General features: G+C 44.8%; 1 long non-coding RNA gene across 5 annotated transcripts in view; it reads right to left on the bottom strand.

The window, feature by feature from the left end:
* LOC103001419 (uncharacterized) overlaps positions 1 to 9,506 on the bottom strand; it is a 63,176-nt gene that overhangs the window by 32,012 nt on the left and 21,658 nt on the right. For 4 of the 5 annotated variants that reach the window (XR_009005764.1, XR_003622673.2, XR_009005765.1 and 1 more), the window contains exon 3: positions 8,798 to 8,863. The exons of the other annotated variant lie outside the window; for it this stretch is intronic. This is a non-coding gene — a long non-coding RNA (uncharacterized LOC103001419). The remainder of the gene's footprint in view (positions 1 to 8,797; positions 8,864 to 9,506) is intronic. 5 annotated transcript variants of the gene reach the window in all.

Here is a 9,506-nt window from a genome sequence, read left to right as displayed (position 1 = left end):
AAGAGTATCCAGTCTTACATTTAGGTCTTTAATCCATTTTGAGTTTATTTTTGTATAAGGTGTTAGATAATGTTCTAATTTCATTCTTTTACATGGAGCTGTCCAGTTTCCCCAGCACCACCTATTGAAGAGACTGTCTTTTCTCCACTGTGTATTCTTGCCTTCTTTGTTGTAGATTAATTGACCATAAGTGCATGGGTTTATTTCTGGGCTCTCTATCCGGTTCCATTGATCTATGTGTCTGTTTTTGTGCCCGTATCATACTCTTTTGATTACTCTATCATTGTAGTATAGTCTGAAGTCAGGGAACATGATTCCTCCAGCTCTGTTCTTCTTTCTGTTCTTTCTTTTTGGCTATACAGGGTCTTATGTGTTTCCATACAAACTTTAAAATTATTTGTTATAGTTCTGTGAAAAATGTCACTGGTTATCTTGATAGGGATTGCACTGAATCTGTAGATTGCCTTGGGTAGTATGGTATTTTTAACAATATTGATTCTTCCAATCCAAGAACACAGCATATCTTTCCATCTTGTGGAAAGATTGTGTCATCTTCAATTTCTTTCATCAACATCTTACAGTTTTCGGAGTACAGGCCTTTTGCCTCCTTAGGTAGGTTTATTCCCAGGTATTTCACCCTTTTTGATGTGACGGTAAATGGGACTGCCTTCTTAATTTCTCTTTCTGATATTCCATTGTTAGTGTATAGGAATGCAACAGATTTCTGTATATGAATTTTGTATCATGCAACTTTACCAAATTCATTGATGAGCTCTAGTAGTTTTTTACTGACATCTTTAGGATTTTCTATATATAGTATCATGTCATCTGCCAACAGTGACAGTTTTACTTCGTTTTTTTCCTATTTGGATCCCTTTTAGTTCTTTTTCTTGTCTGATTGCTGTGGCTAGGACTTCCAAAACTATGTTGAATAAAGTTGGTGAGAGTGGACGTCCTTGTTTTGTTCCTGATCTTACAGGAAATGCTTTCAGCTCTTCACCATTGAGTATGATGTTAGCTGTGGGTTTGTTGTATATGGCCTTTATTATGTTGAGGTATGTTTCCTCTATGCCTGCTTTCTGGAGAGTTTTTATCATAAATGGACGTTGAATTTTATCAGAAGCTTTTTCTGCATCTACTGAGATGATCATATGGTTTTTATTCTTCAGTTTGTTAATGTGGTGTATCACATTGATTGATTTGCAGATATTGAAAAATCCTTGCATACCTGGGATAAATCCCACTTGATCATGGTGTATGATCCTTTTAATGTATTGTTGGATTCAGTTTGCTAGTATTTTGCTGAGGATTTTTGCGTCTTTGTTCATCAGTGCTATTAATCTTTTTTTGTGATATCTTTGTCTGGTTTTGGTATCAGGGTGATGGTGGCCTCATAGAATGAGTTTGGAAGTATTCAGTCCCCTGCAATTTTTTGGAATATTTTCAGAAAGATAGATGTTAACTCTTCTCTAATTGTTTGGTAGAATTCACCTGTGAAGCCATCTGGTCCCGTATTTTAAAAGCCCTGTATTTTATACATTGTATTTTCTTTAAATCTTGTAAAAATGGGTAGCATGCATCCTTTGGGGAAAGCAGGAGGAGGTCATGTGAAAATGAATTTGTTCCTCAGATGCACATCGGAGCCCTCTGCCAGCCTGGTAGTGTGTGACCTGAACTGCTGCATGCTGCAAGGGAAGAAGTGGAGAGTGGGGACTAAGTAGGAGCTGAGTCCACCATACTTAGGGCTTGTCAGACAGCAGCAGGGGTCTTGCGTTCATCTTTGAGGGCCACATTTTAGCCCAGGCACTTCAAAACCGGAGAATCTCCAGAGGGGCCGAAGGGCAGAATCCAGCTGAGGTGCTCTTAAAGGAGCGACTGGTGTCCTGCGTTAAGAGATGGCCCAACGGGGGCAGAGTGGCTGCCCCAATGCTTGAAGCTCTGTCACGAGTGAGGGGAGGTGTGGTCAGGTTTAACATGCAACAGCAGCTAGATCAGAGTGGAAGGAAGAAGATATGAGAAGTTGATCTCAGATTGTTGGAGGAGGTCATGGAGAGGATGTGACCACTGATTGACCCACAAGCTGCACCCAGGTAATCAGAGGCTCCTCACACCCTCCCCTGTCCTTGGAATGTACATTCTGCCCACCATTCCCACAGTGGAAGCTGTTCCAAGGACACGGCCTTGAAAGAGTAAGGTTTGTTGAGGCCATCTGGATGGGATACATGACTGAGCCCAGTAAGGCCTCTATATAAACTTTAAGATTCTGGTGGGCAGGTGCAGATATCTATTCATCTGGCAGCTGCCTGAGACAAGCCTTCTAAGTACGTTCCCTTGTTTATTAAATGTGCCGCCTAGCAATCTGGAGCGGTCTGCTTTGTCTTTCCTCTCTCCTTGCTGTACGTGTATAGAGGCCAGTTTGTGAACCAACACACATCAAGATGAAGAAACCCATTCTGACATGAAGAATTGCCCCGAATGAGTGGACTGCCCTCATCCGAGGATCTGGACGTCATTCTAGTAATGACTTACATTTGTAAATCTCTTTGAAGTCTACAACACACGCGCATATGTATCATCTCAGCTGAGAGGTATTAGCCTTGTTTTACTGAGGAGAAAACAGACATGCTGAGAGATCGAATGACTTTTCCAAAGTCATAGAATCATCCTAGAGCCTTAGAGTTAGAAGAGACAAAGAATGTCATCCAGACAAAGAAGGTAAGTGACAGATTTGAGATTCAAATCAGATCGCCCAGCCTCCTGGTCCAGGCTCATAGATTACATCCTATTTCCTTTCAGCCTGTTTTTTTTTTTTTTTCCCCTGGGAGTTTTCAAATTCTGTCTGGGGGGCTCGCTGGGTCATCCTTCACCCCTCTTTTTCCCACGCTCAACCACAGCTTAACAACTTGAGTGAGTTTCTTAACCTCTCCAAGCTTCAGTTTCATCAGTTACCTGATGGGGATGACAGTAGGACTCATCTCATAGGTCTCACACTGTGAGTTAAATCAGATGATGCATGTACATCTCTGGACATAGAATTAACACCCAGTGGGTTTTCAGCTTGATTTTACCTCTGCCACCACGTAGTCCAGGCCTCTAATTCCTCACTGGGAACCATTTATAATAGCCTCCCAACTAGTCTTCGCACATCCATTCATGCCCAGTCCAGTTGATTCTCCATACTGTAGATGAGGGACCTTTGTAAAATGCAAATCTGATTGTGTCACTCTCTGGCTTAAAAACTGCAGTGGCTTCCACTGATTTTTGGATAAAGGCCAAGACCTTTAACAAGGCCCACAACCCTGAGTGTGGCTGGTCTCCACACGCCTTGCCAGCCTCAGCTCATGGCAACCTCCTCTCATTCGGCGCTGACTACACCAGGCTCCTTCTCACCTCAGGGCCTAGAATATTCTTCCACACCTTCAGGAAGCAAGGTAGCCCCACCCTACCCTACATACTGTCAGAGCCCCGTTTCCATCCCTTGGTGGCACTATGCCCACTCACAGCTGTATTATTGTGAGTATTTCACTACAGTCACTAAACTATAAGTGGCTTGAGGGTTTTGCTCACCACTGTTTCCCGACATCCAGCGCAGGGATTGTCATTTAGTCAGTGCTCAAAGAACATGCGCTGAATGAATAAAGGCTTTGTAGGGGACTCTTCCATATAGATTTCTGTGAGGCTTAAGCTGGAAGGTAAGACTAGATTTACTCCTAGAGCCCCTCCTTCTCTGGGATTAGATGATTCCATGCTTCCTTGTACATCCTCTCGCCCTGCCCTCTCCAGACACTGTGGCCTTTAGATGAGCCCCCAGGAGTCTTTCGATAATTCCTTTCAAACTTACAAATGACTCAGAGAAGCAGAAAACAAACCTTGAACTGAATTCTGTGCAAATTCTCATCTTGACATTATTTTTACTCCCCCACAGAATGTGAAAAATGCCAACCCTCGTCATTGCTGATGGGAGTGCCCATTGGTACCAATCACTTTTGCAGTCCCTCTGGCAGTATCTTACGAAACTCAAGATGGTCAAACTCTATGACTCAGAGATTCTAGTCCTCAGCAGACATCCGAGACACTCTTGCACCTCTGCCCAGCACAAAGCAATGGCTGGCATAGCAAACAAACAAAAACATAATCACTTAATTGTCCATCAATAAAACATGAACAAATAAATTGTAATACGGTCATACAATGGAATACACTAGACCAATAAAATAAAGTAAACCAGAACTTCATGTATTAGCATGATATCTTTTTAAAAAAGTTTAGTAGTAGAAGCAGATCTCAGAAGGATGTACACCAAATAATCCCGTTTAAAGAAATTTTTAAATAAGTGAAACCACAAAATGTGTTGTGTAGGGATTCTTAACGACGTAATAAAAGTATAAGGACATGAGATGGGATGGTAAACAGCAAAGCCAGTTCAGGGGCTGCCTCAAGGGTGCAGAGAGTTGCATGTGATCTGAACACGGGGTACCCAGGGGCTTCAACCATCCTGGTAATATCTTACGTCTTAAAATGGATAGTTGGTAAACCACTAGTCATTATAATAATATCTCTGCCTTTTTGTATATCTGAACTATTTCATAATTTAAAAAAAAACACTTTAAATATATTTGGAGTGGCTGATTCAACTTAAAACAAGAGCGGCCACACTGGGTTTTCTGGCTCATGGTAAATTGGGTTTCCTCTCCCCTTTCTGAGATGAGAGGTGCCAGGTGAATTCCAAGCATCCTTGCTGTGTCCCCAGGTCTCCCCTCTCCCTGGGCATATTCTCTGCTGACCCTAGTGAGTACTCAGGCCAAAAAGTTTGAAAGAAGACGTTTGCCTTTAGCCTGGGGACCAGGTACAAGATCCTTTATGCTCTTGTAGGGACCTAGGAGGAGAAAGGGCTGAAAAGAAAGAATTGGGCAAATACATCGGAATTTAGCTCTAAGGTAGGTATTATTATAGACAAATTCTTACTATACTGGCCAGAGGGTTGGTCAAGGCTTTTGGTCTTTACATCAGGGGTACAGATAAAACCAGTTTTCTCCACCAGAGAAGGCCTGCGGGCAAAAGCTGCACAGCCTCCTGTTCCCTTCCATACCACGTAGCATGCACCTGTCTTTCAGCAGCTGCCCAGGGCGGGGGAAGGGCACGTCTTCCTAAATCAGCGGGACATTTTATTTGTCTCCTGCTGATAAGCTGTGTAAAAAGATGTCAACACAAGTTCTGCTCCTGAAATCTACCACCCCATCGGCCCTCTGCTCCTTCTAAGGAAGAGCGTAGGGAGGTTACAGAGCCACCAGAGAAAGCCAGCCGGGCCCAGTGATGAGAGCAGAGGACTCCGTGCTATGAAACCGGCCTGGAAGGGTGCTGCGAGCAGGAAATTTGTTGAGCTCTGTCAGCTTGAACTCCAGACGGAACCACCATTTCTCACAAATAAACCTCAGACACAGCTGTCTGGTTTCCTTACCGTCCTGACTCAACACCTAAAACAGGTCAAATCCACTACATTCTGGCAAAACACTTCATAATTAACTGAGGTCCAAGGCTTGGGAAAGATGCTCTTAGCGTGGCCGGTTTATCCTCAGGGCTAAGACTGCAGGAGCCTGTCTTGGGGCTGCCGTCCTGCCTTAGATGCACCTCCATGGTTGTGGGAACCACTTCACAGACCTGCCTTCTGCCCTGAGGTTATTGTGGCCTCTGAAAAATACTGTCTCACGGTGAAAATCACGGGAAGTTTGTGTTAACGCGAGCTTTCTGTCTCAGGGCAGCCCTAACTCGGAGGCAAGGCGAGGGGATAGGAAGGAGAGTGACTGGCAAAGGGAAAGAGAAAGGGTTGGACGTTGCAGGGGAGGGAGGGAGGGAGGGGGCCCTGTTCTGCTCCAGGAGCCGGCGCTGCGGGACACAGTGGCAGGGCCCAGGGCTGGAAAGTCACCCTGCCCAGCCACTACTGTGTGAGGTGCTCCGGTGACAGGCTCGCAACCTGCCTCTCCTCTCCTCTCTCTCTGTCACACACACACACACACACACACACACACACACACCCCTATGGCCTGGTGGATGGGAACACAGGCTCTGGGGCCACGCTCTATGGATTCAGATCCTTGCTACACCACTCTCCAGCTTGATGACCTGGGCCACGTTATCAAGCCACTGGGTGCCTCAGTTTCCTCCTTCCCTCCCAAAGAACATTAATAGAAATGACAGTCCCTGCCTCGTGCACATGGCCAGGAGGATGAAATGAGTTAATATGAGTTATGTACTTAGTACTGGAACAGAGTAAGTCTGAAGTGGGTGTTTGGTCAATCAAACCAGGGGGAAGGGGAGGGGAGAGGGATAAATTGGGAGATTGGGATGGACATATATACACTACTATATATATTAATAAAATAGATAACTAATAAAGACCTACTGTATAGCACAAGGAACTCTAGTCAATACTCTGTAATGACCTATATGGGGAAAGAATCTAAAGAAGTTGGATATATGTGTATATATAACTGATTCACTTTGCTGTACAGCAGAAGCTAACACAACATTGTAAATCAACTATAAATACTCCAATAAAAATTTTTTTTAAAACTGTGAGGTTTCCCATTCCTCATCCTCTCCCCACTTGTCCTGCCTCAATTCGGCCCCAGTAAAACTCTAGAACAGCCAGAGGCCTTCAGGCTGCTGTGCCCACCTCTCCCCTAGGCAGTGAGAAAGGCTGGGGGGCCAGGGAATCAACCACAGAGGTTCAGAACAGTCGGCACCGCTCCAGGGGAAGGTCCAAGGCCCCCCTTGCTCAGTCATCGTGTGTCCTGTATCTTGCTCAGGACCACTGAGGAGGAGGGGACATATGGCGGCTCTTAACCGTGGTTGGTGCCCTCTTGTGCCATCAGCCTGCATTTTGGGGACGCTGGTTAGACACTGTCCTGTTGTCTCTTCCTGGTGTTAGGTGGGGATTATAGAAATGGCGGCATCCCACACTGTCCCTATCTCTGCCCTGCAGCCCTGATCGGGCCCCTTGCCCTATGTCCCCAGAAATATTGCTAATGTTTGTTAAATGATTAATATGTGTCTGGCCCTGGGCTAAACAGAAAACTTTAATGAACCCCGTGAGGTGGGTATAATACTATACTCATTTTCCAAGAGAGGTCAAACATGGGTTAGGGAGTTTAAGCGACATGGCAAGGTCTTAGCTCCCCTTAGACGCTTTGCATTTAGCCCAGAACTGACTTGACTCTGTTGTTCCTTGTTTGTTCGGGGCCTCTCAGGCAGGGTGTGGGTGTTGAGGGAGGGTGTGGCTCTTCTCCTATTCTCTTCTATTTGTCTTGGCTTCCTGAAAGCACGTAGAATGCTTAGCACAGGGCTGAGTAGAGTAAGCTGTTAACGGATGTTAGCTATTATTATTATGTAATATTTACTGAATACACTGTATTAGGCCCTGGAAGTGGGCCAAGAAAATAGGACACAATTCCTGTCCTCCAAGGGCTTACATTCTAGTGTGGGGTTGGGTGAGATGGGAAAATGAGACTCGTGCCAGAGTAAATCGCAAATGCATCCAGTAACTGCTGAAAGAGAACAAAAGGAGAGATACTCCTGGGCCGAGGTCGTTGGGGAGACGTCCTGGAGGAGGAGGAAGGATGGAGAAGATTTCGGAAAGAACGGAGGTTGTCTACAACAGGATGGAGAGAAGCAGGCCTCGGGGGCTTTATGCTCAGAACCGCAGCAAGATGAGGGTCAGAGCAGGGAAGGTCTCACAGGCTAGAACTCACCGCTGTGGCCAGAGCCACTGGGCGCCCAGGCCTGGTGATGACAGGACGCAGCGTGTGGCTGTGCCAGAAGCGGGCTGGGAGTCTGCCTGCCCAGTTGACAACGGTGGTGTTTACTGCCTACATTTCATCAGGCAGAAGTACCATAGTTTATTTAACCATTCATTTTTATTGGGCTTTTAGGTTGTTTTTCCATTTCCCACTACTATAAATAATGCAGCAAGGCAGGATGGTAACAGACACGGACTTGACCATCAGAAAGGCCTGTGTTTTAATACTTTCTCTGCCACTTACTAGTGAAGTGACCACAGGCAAGTTACCTAATGCCTCTAAGCCTCAGTGTCATTCTCTATTAAACGAGAATGATAATGCTACCTAACTCACTGAGTTGTTATACATCCAGGGAAACCACGTTAAAGTTAAAAAAAAGTTATCTCTATGTATTTGACTGTTTATCATGTGATTATTAGGTACCCGGCTCTGCTCTTAATAAGGCAGTTGTGAGGATCATATGCCTTATTAAGAAGACATTGTTACTAATAGCCTCATGTTCGATGTAAGTGAAAACTGCAGGAACTTGTCCGAGGTCACCAGCCAGAAGGAGGATGGTATTGAAAGTGAGTAGTCATGTGCCAGAGCCCACATTCTTCACCGTGCCTCTGCTCTCCTGCTCAGTAAGTGCTAGCTGCTACTGCATTTATCATTATCATGCTGCTGTTGGCATTGTGATGTGGGGAGGCTGAGGGAGGCTCTAAGCCACTTTCAGATTTTTAAGCTCTTGGTAGAAATGAGAAAAGGCCAAACGGTTTTTATTTTTTTTTAATGTGGTATATTTTAAATGTTTAGGTTTAACAAATTCACACTAGTAAACACTTATTAAAAAATATAAAAATGCAATGCCTTCAGGAACAAAAGACACAAGAGATAAGCCCAAGGCTGAGTTTCCCTCTGAGCCTGCTCTGAAGCTTCTGCGTACCCGACACCCACCCCAGGATCTCACCCAGAGAAGCAGCCTTGGGGTCAAGGGCTGGGAGGAGAGATGTGATACTTACCTTAGAGCTATGGGACTCTAAGGTCCCCCCCGTGCCCCACTGGACAGTCTTCTGCAAGGCTGGTTTCTGGGGGAGGATGAACAGGAAAGTGACTGGCAGGGACTTGGCATGCAAAGTAAATGCTGAACGTTCACTGTGTAAATATTAACATTTTAAGATCCTGGAAGTAATGCCATCCATTTATTCACAAATACACACTCTTGTAGCTGGCAGTTGTTTTAGATTCAAAGCAGGTTTTCTAAATTTTTTGAACAGTTGCCATCCTATTCGTTCTTAGGTACCAATGCTAAAACCACACAGAATGGAACTCAGCATTTATTAGACGAACGCTATTTGCAAAGTCCTGTGCTTGGGGCTGTAACAACAGCAGTGACATTAGCCACGGCATTTACTGAGCACACACTCGGCACGGGTGCAGGCTTAGTGCTTCTCACACGTTGTTTTTAGTTAATCCTCATGATCACCCTATGAGGTCAGTGTGTTATTATCATCACCATTTTCAGATGAGGAAATGGAGGTGCAAAGAGAAGGTCTATTAGATTCTACGTCTGTTGGCTTATTGTTGGAACTCTGCTCCTACTGAAAGGCCCAAGTTGAAGTGACAGGTCAGACTGTCCCTTTGCAATTAAGTTTTGTCATCTATAAAATTGGACTAGGTTATTTCTAAGATCACTTCCATATTCTATTGATAGTTTCCTGTCAGAAAGGT

The sequence above is a fragment of the Balaenoptera acutorostrata genome, chromosome 17 (genome assembly GCF_949987535.1).
Source record: "Balaenoptera acutorostrata chromosome 17, mBalAcu1.1, whole genome shotgun sequence".
In the NCBI taxonomy this organism is placed as follows: Eukaryota; Metazoa; Chordata; class Mammalia; order Artiodactyla; family Balaenopteridae; genus Balaenoptera; species Balaenoptera acutorostrata.
Note: the sequence above shows the minus strand (reverse complement) of the source record. Positions and strands in the feature narration are given on the sequence as shown.